The sequence below is a fragment of the Nycticebus coucang genome, chromosome X (genome assembly GCF_027406575.1).
Source record: "Nycticebus coucang isolate mNycCou1 chromosome X, mNycCou1.pri, whole genome shotgun sequence".
NCBI lineage: Eukaryota > Metazoa > Chordata > Mammalia > Primates > Lorisidae > Nycticebus > Nycticebus coucang.
In genome coordinates this window covers 96,789,490-96,805,345 of record NC_069804.1, presented here as the reverse complement: position 1 = coordinate 96,805,345, position 15,856 = coordinate 96,789,490, and positions in this window count along the sequence as shown.

The window sequence follows — 15,856 nt, the reverse complement described above, 5'->3', positions numbered from 1 at the left end:
TCTGTCCAATCCTAGTGAATCAGTGACTCAGGGTTGATGGTTCTCCATCTTTGGAGAAATACAAGCAACTAAGACATCCATCCCCCCACAGGCAACACCTGTAAGAGGTAAATCAAACCTTTCCACTATGAGAAAACCAATGTACCAACTTGGAGGCTCCTCAGTTGGTTCATCCAGTTTAAGACTTCCAAACCAATTGTCCCAATCTGCACCCACTTTCTAGCTGGAGATTTCAAAAGGTCTCCAGCAAATATATAGCAGGAGTCTACTGGGAGCTCAAGTGTGGCTTGCTCTGGTGCTCTGAGGAGTCAGAAAGGCCCATCCAGTAGAAGGTTTGGACCAAGAGGGCTGATACCTCTTTCCCCACCTTGCTCACCCTTCACCACCAGACTCTGTTAACCCCAGTCTCTGGTAACCCCACCACCAGTCTCTGTTAACCCAGTCTCTGTGGCCCAGTTTTGTTCAATAAGAAAATTCATGAGGGCTTTGTGCCTGCAAGAGTCAAAGTAAAGTAAATGCCTCTTCCTCACAGCTACCACCCTCTTCCACTAGCCAGTAGGGGGAGTGGAAGCCTGCCTGCCACACGTACTCAATGGCAACAGGAGAATGTTCCATCTGAGCTCAATCTAAAAGTGAGTATATCCAGGCAAAGGTATTTCTCCCTCAGCCACCGCACCTTTGCCACCGCTATTCTACAGCTCTGGTATCCGTATAGGGTGAGGTTTGGTTCCCTCTGGCAGACCACAGAGTTGGCTAGGTGATTCTCCAAAGTGAGACCCCAGCAGGATCACTCTATTAATGCTGACGTTGGGTGGGAGGTATCTCCACTTGGGTTCATGCATCTCAGCATTTCCCAAGTCTCCACACATTGCACAGAGACCCAAGCTTACACACGCTTCTGAGTTACACTTTCTCAGAGTCAGGCCAGACCCTTCCTCTCTGTGTATTTTGTACTGTTATCAGATTCACAGATACAGCATAACTGCACTGCCTCCGTCTATGCAATGCCCAATCCTAGCCAAGAAGTGAAGACATTCTGGTCTCTGCAGGGGTTGAACTTTTAGACCACCAGGCTAGGGGGGAAGGGTAGACTGGAAGTTCAAGGTGGCAAGGAAAATATTTGTTCAAACTTCCTGCCAGACAAGGGAATTCCTGGGCTCACAGCAGGGGTTCTCTGGAGAAAGAGTCCCAGCTTCCAGCATGTCCCTTTGGAGGGGTGAGAGAAGAGAACCTCAGTTCACCACTTACTAGTACAGATCCCACAGCAACCAAGAAACTCTCTTGGGGGAGGGGATGGAAACATGTCCTCTTTGGGATGAGTTCTGTACCTAAAATTTGTTTCCTTGGAGTCACAGCTTGCCTTGGCAGGGAAGACATGCAATTATCTATCTCTTTTCTCATCATGGCACCCATCCTTCATCTTTGTTGGGTTCTTTCTGGCTGTTATCTCTCCCTCTGGACTGGAGCTTCTGTTGAAAGCTGGCTCCAGTCAGCCATCATCCCCCCTTCTCCATTGTTCTTATTGTATGTAAAAATTGGAATTAGGGAAAATAGCTAACCTGAGGATTTAGCAAAACACAAAACACATTGAAACCAAATGAGGAAATAAACAGACAAAAAAACTACAATACATACAAGCACATAGATGCACAGACAATGAGAAACAAATAAACAAACACAAAATAATAATAATAATAATATAATAAAAAAGGGGAAAGAAATGAAAAATCTCCAATAGTCTGATGTAAGCACTCTCAGCAACCATAAGAAGGGATGAAGAGGAAGAGAAACAAAAATAGTATTAATAATAAAAATATTAACAATAGCTCCTACAAGAAAAGGATAAAACGCAAAAGAGCAAAAAAAATGAGCAAAGAAAAAAGAGGGAAAAGTGCACCAACAAAAATGTTATCCATATATATGAATAATATTTTATATATACATATATAATATATGTTTATATATAATATATAGTTTATATATAAACTATAAATATAGTATAAAATAAATATATAACATAGTATATATTTATTTTATATATAAACTATAAATATAGTATATATTTATTTTATATATAAACTATAAATATAGTATATTTCATATATATAAACTAACATAGGTATGAGGCAGGGATCAACTTTAGTATGCATATACTTATGTTGCAAAATACTTCTGAACACCAGGTGGCGCTGTGAGTGGTTCCCAGGCTTATAACTGATTCAAAGTTTACACTGTTTTTTTGATGGTTGCCTGGCTACCCGCTTGGCGCTTAGACCCCTCTGAGATGTTGATTCCACCCATTTCAAAAAGAATCTTCACAGGCAGGTTTCACAAATTCTCCCTACAACAGTTCCTATGAAGTGTGGGGTATCCTGAGCCAGCTTTGGGTGCAGGATGGCTGCCTGCAGGTGAGACTCAAATCGCCTCACCTGGCCCTTTTGGGAAGGTACCTATGTCAGTCGTTACTTCTGAAATTTCAAAATATGTCTGCTACCTTACTGGCTGCCTAGCTTCTGCTGTGCTGTTCCAAACGGCACTCTTATCTGACCGCCAAATTCCACTCAGATGTCCACGCATCACCAATTTTTCCACTCAACTTCTAGTTTCCCCACTAACTGGGAATTGTAATCTTCCCTGCGGGAGGGGCTGGTTGCTGCTGCCTCCTGCTGCTTCAGCAGTGGCACAGAGAATTTTCAGGCATTGTCTGCAGCTCTGGATTTCATTTTGAGTCCAGCAATTCACCAGTTCACTGCACACCCCAAACTGCCAGTCTATACCAATATTCCCCACCGGGAATGATCTAGCCCACTCATTCTCACCTGTTGTTCTGGAAGAGCTGAGCTAAACGCATATCTGATCTTCATCGAGCTCCCCCTCCTAGACCCTGCTGAATTGTTGCTTTCATTGATCTCAAAAAATCTTCACAAGCACGTTTCACAAACTCTCCCTGCAATAGTTCCCTTGAAGTGTGGGGTATCCTGGAGCAGTTTTGGGTGCAGGATGGCTGCCTGCAGGTGAGACTCAAATCGCCACACCTGGCCCATGGGAAAAGGTGCCTGTGGCAGTCCCCATTTCTGAAATTCCAAAATGTGTCTGTTTCCTAATTGGGATCCTTTCCCCTTAATTTTCTATCTGGCTGCCTAGCCCCCTGCTGCTCCAAACAGCACCCCTTTCTGGCAGCCAAATTCTGCTCAGGAGTCCACACTTCAACAAACTTTCCATGCAACACCTAGTTTCCCCAGGAACTGGGGATTGTAGTCCTTGTTGGGGGAGGAGCGGGTTGCCGCTGCCACCTGCTGCTGCTTCAGCAGTGGCACAGAAATTTTTCTGGTAGACTCTTCAGCTCTGTTTTACATTTCAAGTCCAGCAATCCACCACTTCGCTGCACACCCCAAACTGCCTGTCTACACTAATATTCCATGCCAGGAAAGATCTAGCCCACTCACTTTCACCTGATGTTCTGGGACTGCTGAGGTAAACATCCATCCATCCACCATCATGCTCCGCAACTCTTGGCATCAATTTAAACTTCTTCCTTGCCCTTCCAAAATGGTGAGATTGCCAGGATTAGTTGCCAGTACTCAGCTTTGGTAAATTCTATAAAGGAGTAAAGGGGTTTGCCTACTGATCTTTCCCTTCAAGTTATCTGTGGTAAACAATGTATTATTATGCTTATCCACTTCCTTTCCTTCGATTTGACTTTTGTTGTTGTATATACCCTTTCTCTGAAAATGATAATATGAAAGTTGTCATGTCTCCATTAGGCACAAACTGATTGTAGTGGTCTGTTATCATGAAACAGTAGGTAGTGAACAACAGTAAAAGGTTGTTCAGCTTTGATAAATGTACATATTTAGGTCATTACTAATATTAGCACTAGGATAACACTGATTTCAATTTCCTCTTCCAGCCTGCTCCATCTCTACATTTTTTTTTACATGTTGAAAGAATTTCTCTCAACTCTTGTTAACTACAGTGTTCCCAATAGTTTTTAGTTCTTTTGTCTCCTCATATAATAATTTTATAGAGTCTTGTATCCCACTGACCCAAACTTAAGTTCCCACTCAATTTTTTAGTAAAATTAAAATGTCTCAGGATCTCCATTTGAATAAAAATATATTCTGCCTTACGTTTTCCACATACATTAGGGTCCCATAATAGGTTCTTATTTTGGTAGTTCATAGAGTTACAAAACCATGAACTATTAGAGGTGGACAAGAATTTGGAAAATTTAATTTTAAAGATACAGAAAGTGAAACTGAGAAAGGTTGAATTAAGCTCAGAAAAGATTTTTAACCTATTATTTAAATAAATAATGCTTACTGATACTACTTAGAAAACAAGTTTTGGCACATGTTCTTTTGGCGGTGATAACAATAGGAATGGAATTCTTTGAAACTTAGATTTATAGAAAGGTTCCCAGAATAAACAACACTGTTTTCCAAATGTTATTTAAATCAATAGAAACTTAACATTTTTACCTACTTGAAATATATGTAGTGTACATTATTCTATCTAAAAAACCTATTTTTCTTTTTGTATGAGGACAGAATATATAATCTTAATAAGCATCATGTGAAAGAAAAATTTGGGAAACATTTTAGTTTGAAATTGCTATGCTGTTAGGTTAAAATTGTCCAACATACCAAATTTGCATACTTTTTCTTTCATTTGGTGAATCATTTCTGAGGACATGATAATAATTTTCATTTTGTCCTTCAATAGTCACTATTCTGCATTGTTAATATTTGTTGAGGAAAGTCACACAGTGGAGTAGCAGTCACATCTTTATGTTGCCCAAAATATCTAAAAGGAACAAAATAATATATATTCAATACATATAGCTTTTTTCTTTCCTTAGCACTGTTAATAAAAGTCCTTAAAGATAAACTAAGTATCTCAGGAATGGAAAAAATATATATCCAATGTACTCAGTACTACTGTGAAACCAATTTATAATCACTCACACTTGCATATGAAAAATGAAACACAAATATAGCCTAGGATAAAGGAGGGAAGGGAGGTGGGTGGATCAATAGAGGGAGGGTTAGAAGGAGGACCACACCTATGGAGCATATTGCAAGTACAAGTTGGATCTATCAGGTGTAGAACACAAATGTCTTAATGGTGTAATTGGGTAAATGAGGTGAAGGCTATGTTGATTAGTAGGATGTAAGCCCTCCAATTTGTACAAATAATCAACACATTGAATCCCATAATAGCATAAATGTATTTATGATCTATGTACAAATGACTTAATAAAAAAGTAAACTAATTAAAGCTTTTTAAAGACTGCACAAATTATTGATATAATTACAAGAATTTGTTAAGTGTCAATCAATGATTTGGTTGTTAGGTTATCTTAGCAAATAAAAATTTAATTTTGAAAGTACAATAGCTGGCAGGCAAAGAAAGATGGTGCACTAGAGACAGTGTCTTTACAGCCGTCCATGGTGATATTGGGGAGAAAAAACTCCAGGCACTTCTGACTTGTGGGATCTGCCCAGAAACATTCCTTTGGGGCTACAGGGAGGCAGTGGGACACTTCAGGACCCCAACAAAAGGATGAAAGCAGTGAAGAAGTGGCAAGTACTTGTGTTTGGGCAGAGGCCAGATGGAGCAGCCACGGCTGTGGCTGGGACAGTTTGTAGACAGAGAAGACCTGACCTGTGGGTTTTTTTTGCACCTGGGCACTTCGTTGAGTTATGTTGGGAGAGTTTGGGTGCATAAGTGAGTGATTTTGATCAGTGCCTAGGGGCTGGTATGAAGCCACCCAGGAGGAGTGGACTTTTCAATGTTCAGCTAAATGCTGGGAGTAGCAATTGTGGGAAGGCTGCCTTGCATGCTTGGCCCTCAGAGTACTAGTGTGAGGCCAGTTCTGGTGTACCTGATAAGCAGAGCAGCCACACCTGGGGAGATTTGAGCGACACACACTTTCCTGGGAAAGCCACTGTGTAGCTAAGTGATATGGTTTGAAAAGGTTAAGGCGTGTCTATTAAGCGGGCTGAAGATAGCTTCAGGTGCCAGGCCTGTGGGTTTTGAGGGCAAAGAAGTCAGGAAAATAGGACACAGTTTCCTTGACAAGGTAAAGGCTTCCAGCCATTATCTTATACAGTTGTATTAGCATGGTGATTAGCATCTCATACCCTCATACCCCAGGAAATATATATATATATATATATATATATATATATAATTTTTTTCAAATTTTACCCCCTAGATTGTTCTTTTCTATGTTTTGTTCTTTTCTCTTTTTTCTCATGTAAGTATAATTTTTCATTGCTTCATTCTTTAATAATAAGGGCTTCATTTTTGCTAATTTTTCTGCCATGTTATTCTTTTTTCACCACAACTGTATCACTTAAGGTTTTTTACTTGTTTTACTTTGATTTATGATACTTTTGTTTTTATTCTCTATTTTATGGAAGTAGGATCTTGTGTCTGCTTAGGTTGGCAAAGAGCTCCAGACCTAAAGGCACCCACACAATTCACCACCTAGAGGTTGGGATTTTGGGGTCAAAGTACCATGCTGTACATCACTATTACTCCTGTTTTCTCTCTTTCTGTTCTTCTCTTCTTTTGATCAATACTCCCATTTACTACCCCGATTCCTTTCTCTTTTATGTATTTTATCCTTTTCTGCTCTTCATTCTTTATTTCCTTTTAGTCCTTTACCAAAAGGACACTTCAACTCCTTAGGGAAGAGCCACAGTAACTTAAAAAGCAGGAGGAATTGAAAGGAAAAAGGGCAAGAAAACCAACAAAAAGAAAACTCTCATGAGGAAGAAACAGCAGAAAAATCCTGGCATTACGAAAAACCAGAACTGAGCAATCCTCCCATGTAATCATGAGGTACTTCAGACCATTCCACTTATATAGAAATGTTAGAAATTACAGAAAGAGAATTTAAAATATGGATGGTAAAAACAACGAAGGAAATCACTGAGAAAGTAGAAAATAACCAATAGGAAATCTAAAGACAGAATCAAATAAGAGATGAATGATATGAAGAATATAGAAAATATATTGTGGAGCTTAAGGAATTGAAGCAGTCAGTCAGGGAACTTAAAGATGTAGTAGAAAGTATCAATAACAGATTAGGCCACGCAGAATAAAGACTCTCAGCAGTAGAGGATAAAGCTCTTGAGCTAACACAGGCAGTTAAAGAGACAGAAAAAAAGGGAGAGAAAGCAAAAAAATCACTAAGAGAATTATGGGACTTCATGAAGCATTCAAACATAAGAATTATAGGCATCCTGTAAGGTAATTATAATGACCCAGAGGAGTGGAAGTCTTATTAGAGGATACAATAAATGAAAATTTCCCAAATATCATGAAAGATTCTGACACACTCCTTTCAGAGAGATATCCAAACCCAGGCCATTTTAACTCAAACAGAGCTTCTCCAAGGCAAACTTGTCATGAACCTGTTCAAAGTCAAAATGAAAGAGAAGATTCTATATGCAGCCGGGAGTAAGCACCAATTGACCTACAGGGGTAAATCCATTAGGGTGACAGTGGACTGCCAAAATGAAACTTTTCAAGCCAGAAGACAATGTTCATCTACCTTTAACCTACTAAAACAAAACAATATTCAGCCCAGAATTCTATACCCTGCTAAACTAAGTTTTAGAACAATGGAGAAATCAAATATTTTACAGATATGCAAACATCAACGAAGCTTGGCACAAGAAGACCAGTTCTACAGGAAATATGTAGACGTATTCTACACACTGACCATGACAATGGACCACCAGCAAACTAAACACCCACAAACTAAAGGATAAAACCTAGATTCCACAATGACATGAAAGATTAAACTGAGCAACAGACTTTTACAAATTAAGAAGCATAGAAATCCACCATGCTTGTCAATTCTCTTAGTAAATGGGAAGGACTAGAATTCCCACTACGAGGCATAGGTTGGCTGAATGCATAAAAAAGCACAAGACACACCTAGCTTCCAAGGGCAAAGTGAAACTCAGGGTTAAGGGATGGAAAACAACATTCAGGAAAATGGGAATTAGAAGAAAGGTGGGCTTGCAACCTTCTTTTCAGATACAAGTCAATTTAAAGCAACTAAATTCAAAAAGGACAAAGATGGACACTTCATATTGATCAAGGGAACAGTACAAAAAAAAAGACATTTCAATTCTAAATATTTATACACCCAACTTAAATGCTCTCAGATTTTTGAAACAGAGCTTAATTAGTCTGAGAAATATGCTATCCTATAACATAACAGGTGACTTTAAAACTCCTCTTACAAAGCTGGATAGATCCTCTAATCAAAGATACAAGGATTTAAACGTGACCCTTGAACAACTGTGCTTGATAAACTTATACAGAACACTACATCCCAAAGCTAAAGAATATATGTTCTTCTCATCGGCCCTTGGGACATTCCTCAAAAATAGATCATATCCCAGGAAACAAATCAAACTACAACAGAATTAAAACAATTGAAATTATACCTTGTATCTTTACAGAACACAAGGCAATAAAAATGGAACACAACTCCAACAAAAATTGTCATTCCCATACAAAGGCATGGAAATTAAACAACCTCATGCTGAGAGACTGTTGGATAAGGGAAGAGATAACAAAGTAAAACATTAACTTTTTGAGCATAACAACAATGAAGACACAAGCTACCAAAACCTGTGGGACACTGCAAAAGCAGTTATAAGGGAGAAGTTAATCACATTACATGCCTACAACTGAAAAATAAAAAAAGAGAAAGTACATTGACAACCTAATGAATCATCTTCAAGAAATGGAAAAGTAAGAGGAATCCAATCCCAAACCTAACTGAAGAAAAAAAATAACAAAAATTACATCAGAAATAAATGAAATTGAAAATAAAAGAATCTTTGAGAAAATTAATGAAACAAAAAGTTGATTCCTTGAAAAGATAAAATCTATAAAGTATTGGTGAGATTAGCCAAAAATAGAAAAGTAAAATCTTTATTTTTTTATTAAGTATTTTGTACATAGATCATAAATACAATTATGCCATTTTCAATGTGTTGATTCTTTGTACAAATTGGAGTGCTTACATCATACTAAACAACATAGTTTTCACCTCATTTACCCAATTATAGCATTAGGACATTTGTGTTCTACACATGATAGATCCAACTTGTACTTGCAATGTGCTCCACAGGTGTGGTCTCCCTACTATCTCCTACTATCCCTCTCACCCTATCCTCTCCCCTCTACTTCCCCTTCCCTCCTTCATCCTAGGCTAAAGTTGTGTTTCATTTTTCATATGCAAGTGTGAGTGATTATGAACTGGTTTCACAGTAGTACTGAATACATTGGATACTTTTTTCCCATTCCTGAGATACTTTACAAAGAAGAATATTTTCCAGGTCCATCCATGTAAACAAAAAAGAGGTAAAGTCTCCATTTTTTTTTTACTCTTACATAATATTCCATGGTATACATATACCACAATTTGTTAATTCATTCATGGGTCGATGGGCACTTGGGCTTCTTTCATGACTTGGCAATTATGTATTGAGCTGCAATGAACAATCTGATGCAAATATCTTTATTGCTAAATGCTTTTTGGTCCTTTGGATATACACCTAGAAGAGGAATTGCAGGATCAAATGGCAGGTCTGCATTTAGATCCCTGAGTGTTCTCCAAACTTCCTTCCAAAAGGAACGTACTAGCTTGCATTCCCACCAACAGTGCAGAAGTGTTCCCTTTTCTCCACATCCACACCAACATCTGTTGTTTGGAGATTTTGTGATGTGGGCTACTCTTACTGGAGTTAGATGGTATCTCAGAGTAGTTTTGGTTTACATTTCTCTGATGATTAAATATAATGAGCATTTTTTCATGTGTGTGTAGGCCATGCGCCTGTCTTCTTCAGAGAAGCTTCTGTTCATGTCTCTTGCCCAAAATGAAATGGGATCATTTGCTTTTTGCTTAGTAATAAGTTTGAGTTTTCTGTGGATTCTGCTTATTACACCTTTGTCGGTAATATAACTTGCAAAAATCCTCTCCCATTCTGAGGGCTGTCTATTTGCTTTATTTAGTGTGTTCTTGGAAGTAGAGAAGCTTTTTAATTTGATCAGATCCCAGTGATGTATTTTTGATGTTGCTTCAATTGCCTGGGGTGTCTTTCTCATGAAGTATTCTCCCAGGCCAATTTATTCAAGCTTTTCCCCTGCATTCTCTCTAAGAATGTTTATAGTTTCATGTCTTAAGTTTAAGTCCTTTAACCAGTAAGAGTCAATTTTTGTTAGAGAATAAAGGTGGGGGTCCAGTTTCAGTCTTCTACAAGTTGCCAGCCAATTCATCCAGCACCATTTATTGAATAAGAAATCTTTTCCCCAATTTATACTTTTAAAAGGCTTATCAAAAATCAAATAACAATAAGTGTCTGGGTTCACCTCCTGGTCTTCAATTCTGTTCCACACATCTACCTCTCTATGTTTGTGCCAGTACCATGTTGTTTTGATCACTATAGATTTATAGTATAGTCTGAAGTCTGAAAGCGTAATTCCACCCAATTTGTTTTTATTTCTGAGTAATGTCTTGGCTATTTGAGGTTTTTATTTTGCATTTAAAACGAATTACTAATTTTTACAGGTCTTTAAAATATGACAGAAGTGCTTTAATAGGGATCTTGTTAAATCTGTAGATTGTTTTAGGTAGTATAGACATTTTAATAATGTTGATTCTTCCCAGCCATTACCATGATATATTTTTCCATTTGTTAACATCTGCAGCTATTTCTTTTCTCAGAGTTTCATAGTTATCTTTATAGAGATCTTTCATGTCCTTAGTTAGATACACTCCGTAATATTTCATCTTCTTTGGGACTATTGTAAGGGGAATAGAGTCCTTGGTTGTTTTTTCCTCTTGACTATTCCTGGTGTACTTAATGGCTACAGATTTATGAGTGTTAATTTTGTATCCTGAGACATTACTATATTCCTTGATCACTTCTTGGAGTTTTGTAGTTGATTCCCTGGGATTTTTGAGATATATAATCATATCGTTTGCAAAGAGTGACAGTTTTATCTCCTCTGGTCCTATTTGAATCCCCTTAATTGTCTTCTCTTGCCTGACTGCAGTGGATAAGTCTTCCATTACAATGTTAAAAAGCAGTGGAGACAGTGAGCATCCTTGCCTGGTTCCTGATCTGAGTGGAAATGATTTCAATTTTACTCCATTCACTATGATACTGACTGTGGGTTTGCGGTAGATGGCCTCTATCTACATTTCCCTGTCTAAGAAATGTTTCTTTTATACCTATTTTCTTAATCATTCTGATCAAGAAAGGAAGGTGGATATTGTCAAAAGCTTTTTCCGTATCAATTGAGAGAATCATATGGTCTTTGTTATTTAATTTGTTTATGTGATATAGTATATTTATAGATTCATGTATATTGAACCATTCTTGGGATCCTGGAATGAAATTCACGTGTCCGTGGTGTATAATTTGTTTGATGTGTTGTTGAATTCTGTTTGCTAGGATCTTATTGAATATTTTGGCATCAATATTCATTAGAGATATTGGTCTATATTTTTCTTTTCTTGTTGGGTCTTTTCCTAGTTTGGGTGCCTAGTGATATTTGCTTCATAGAATGTGTTGGGAAGTATTCCTTCTTTTTCTATGTTTTGGAAAAGATTAAGTAATATAGGTACTAGTTCCTCTTTAAAGGTTTGGTAGAATTCTGATGTGAAGCCACCTGGTCCTTGGCTTTTCTTTTTGGGGAGATTTCTTATAATTGATGCTATTTCAGAGCTTGTTATAGGCTTGTTCAACATTTTCACTTCTTTCTGGCTAAGTCTACAAGAGTGGCATGTTTCCAAGTATTGATCTATTTCCTTAAGATTTTCATACTTCTGAGAGTAGAGTTTTATGTAGTATTCATTAAGGATTTTTTGAATTACTGAGGAGTCTGTTATTTGGCCTTTATCATTTCTGATTGATGAAATTAGTGATTTTACTCTTCTACTTCTGGTTAGGTTATCCAAAAGTTTATCTATTTTACTGACCTTTTCAAAAAACCAACTCTTTGATTTGTTGATCTGTTGTATGATTATTTTGTTTTCAATTTCATTTAGTTCTGCTCTAATTTTAGTCATTTCTTTTCTTCTTCTGGGTTTAGGGTTGGAAAGTTTTTTCTTTTTCAGTTGCTTGAGATGTCCCATTAAGTTATTGACTTCCTCTCTTTCCATTCTCTTGAGGAAGGCTTGCAGTGCTATAAATTTTTCTTTTAGGACTACCTTTGTGGTATCCCAGAGGTTCTAATAGTTTGCGTCTTCATTTTTGTTTTGTTCCAAAAATTTGGTAATTTCCTTAATCTCATCTATGACCCAGCTATTGTTCAGCATGAGGTTATTTAGTTTCCGTGTTTTTGTATGTGTGTGGAGATTCCTGTTGTTACCGAGTTCAACTTTTATTCGGTGATGGTCCGAGAAAATACAAGGAATGATTTCTATTCTGTTAAATTTGCTGACCTAAGATGTGGTCAATTTTGGTGGATGGTCCACGGGCTGATGAGAAAAATGTGTATTCAGTTTTATTAGGATTAAATGTTCTGTAGATGTGACCTAAGATGTGGTCAATTTTGGTGGATGGTCCATGGCTGATGAGAAAAATGTGTATTCAGTTTTATTAGGATGAAATGTTCTGTAGATGTCTATTAGATGTAAATGTTGAATGGTTAAGTTTAGTTCTAAAATTTCTTTTCTTAGCTCCTTTTCTGAGGATATATCCAACACTGCCAGAGGAGTGTTAAAGGCTCCAACAATTATGGTGCTGGGAAAATCAAGTTACCCATGTCAGTTAGAGTTCCTCTCATAAATTGAGGTGCATTCTGGTTGGGTGTGTAAATGTTGATAATTGAAATCTCATCATGTTGAGTGTTGCCCTTAACAAATAAGAAGTGATCATCATTATCTTTTCTTAGTTTAATTGGTTTAAAGTCTATTGTATCTGCAAATAAAATTGCAACACCTGATTTTTTCTGATTTCCATTTGCCTGAATTATAGATGACCATGCTTTCACCCTGAGTCTATGTTTATCTTTTAGTGTAAGGCGAGATTCTTGAATGCATCAGATGTCTGGCCTGAGTTTTTGTATCGAGTCAGCCAACCTGTGTCTCTTTAGAGGGCAATTTAAGCCATTCACAGTAATTGAGAGTAATGATAAGCCAGATAGAGTATTTGGTATCTAATTTTTCAAAATTCTGGGGACATTTTTAATCTTTTCGCCACTATGGAAGTTGGAATTTGATCAAACATTTCTCACAGAGTTTACTTTGGTGGGGAGGATTGTATTGTTCATTAAGGAGGATAGGTCTGCGAATATACTGAAGAGCTGGTTTAGTTATGACAAATTTCTTCAACATGTGAATGTCATTAAAGTATTTGATTTCTCCATCATATATGAAGCTCAGTTTAGGTGGATACAAGATTCTGGGTTGAATGTTATTTTGTTTAAGGAGATTTAAGGTCGATGACCACTCTCTTCTGGCTTGAAAGGTTTCAGCAGGGAGATCTGCAGTCATTCTAATATTCTTCCCCTTGTGTGTAATGGTTTTCTTACATCTTACAGCTTGAAGAATTTTCTCCTTTATATTAACTTTAGCGAAGTTATTTATAATGTGCCTATGAGAATTTTTATTTAGGTAGAGTTGTATAGGTGTTCTAAAACTGTCTGCTATCTGAATTTCAGAATCTCTTTGCATGTTTGAACAATTCTCTTTAATTATTTCACGAAGCAAAGCATCTGTATCCTTCATAGCAACATCATCATGTTCAGGTATTCCTATAAGGAGAATATTAGATCTCTGAAAATTATCCCAGAGCTCTCTGAGAGAATGATCCACTTTTGTTCTCCACATTTTTTTCTCTTCGAGCATTTGGGAGTATTCAAAAGCCTTGTCTTCAGTGTCAGAAATCCTTTCTTTGGCCTGCTCCATTCTGTACTGAGGGATTCTACTGTTATTTTTAGATCTTTAAGGGCTGCAAAATCTTGCTTCAATGTGTCAAAATCTTTGGTCATTTTGTCTTTAAATTCATTGAATTCTTGAGACATATTTTGAATTTCTGCTTCAAATTCTAATTTCATCATTTCCTCCATTCTGTTGATCTTATTTGCTATCCAAACTCTGAACTCGATTTCTGACGTCTCAGCCATTTGTTTGTGAATGGGATCTTGTGCTGTATCTGCTTTATTGTTTTTTTGGGGGTTGATATACTCTAATTATTCATGTTGCCAGAGTTTTTCCACTGATTCTGCCTCATGATTGCTTTTCACTGTAGGCTAGGTGGTCAGGTAAATTGAAATTGGATTGGGGTTTCCTGGAGTTGTGGTTAACCAGCTCTTTGTTAAGGATATGGGAATAATGACTGCAGCTTTTTCCCCTTTAGCTTCACAAAGAACCTGTACAGTATTACAGTCTGAGGCTGAGGAAACCTGCTTGGTATGGTGGGGTTAGGTGGCTCTATCTTGTATTCAGCTGATTCTTGTCCAATCCTGGTGGATCAGTGACTCTGGTGAAGTCTTAGCTGTGCATAAATACAAGCAATTAAGACACCCCTCCCACCATGTACAACAGCTAGAAGGGGAAATCAACCCTATCTGTTACTGCACAACTAGGGTACCACCTGAGAGGGTCCTTAGGTGATTGTCCCAGTTTAGTGGTTCCAAACCAATTGACCCAGTCAGTACAAAGTCTCAAGTGGGAGAGTTTGCAAGGTCTTCATCAGCTAGATGTTACAGGTCTGCTGGCTGCTCAAATTTGGGTTTCTCTGGTGTTCTATCGAGTCAGAAAGGCACACCCGGTAGCACATTTGGACCAGGGGGCTGAGTCACTTTTTCCACTTACCTACTTTTTCACGTCCAGTCACTGGTGAGCCCAAAGGGCTCCAGTCCTGCTCCCTCCAATAAGTGCAAGTGCCGGGTCTTAGCGCCTGTCAGAGTCAAAGGAAGGGCAATGCCCACATGGCCCAGTTACTGCCCTCTGCTAACAGCTAGCTGGGGGACCTGAGGCCTGCCTGCCCCAGTGTTCAAAAGCCACTGGCAAGTGTTCCACTTAGGCTCATTCTAATCCTGGGGGTACCAGGACAGCAAATGCTTTTCTCCCTCAGCCACAAAGTAATATCTTTAACAACCTCAACCAGAAATGAAAAGGGGGAAATAACAACTGATACCTAAGAGATACAAAGTTTATTTCTGACTACTACCAAAATTCTATGCCCAGAAATTTGAGAATGTGAAATGGGCCAATACCTGAAATCACACCATGTTCCTAAACTTAACCAAGAAGAAATAGATCTCTTGAACTGACCAATATCAAACACTGAGATTACAGAAACAATAAAATAGCTTCTTTTTTTTTTCTTTTTTTTTTTATTGAATCATAGCTGTGTACATTGATATAATCATGGGGCATCATCACGAGCTTCACAGACCGTTTTAACAAGTTTCACATATGCCCTTGTAAGATGCACCGCTGGTGTAATCCCAACAATCCCCTTCCCTCTACCCACCTTCCTCCTCCCTCTCCTCCCTTTCCCACTTCCCCCTATTCTTAGGTTGTAACTGGGTTGCAGATTTCACGTGAAAAACCTAAATTAGTTTCATAGTAGGGCTGAGTACATTGGGTACTTTTTCTTCCATTCTTGAGATACTTTACTAAGAAGAATATGTTCCAGCTACATCGATGTAAACAAGAAAGAGGTAAAGTCTCCATCTTTCTTTAAGGCTGCATAATATTTCATGGTGTACATATACCAAAATTTATTAATCCATTCGTGTTTCAATGGGCACTTGGGCTTCTTCCATGACTTAGCAATTATGAATTGGGCTGCAATAAACA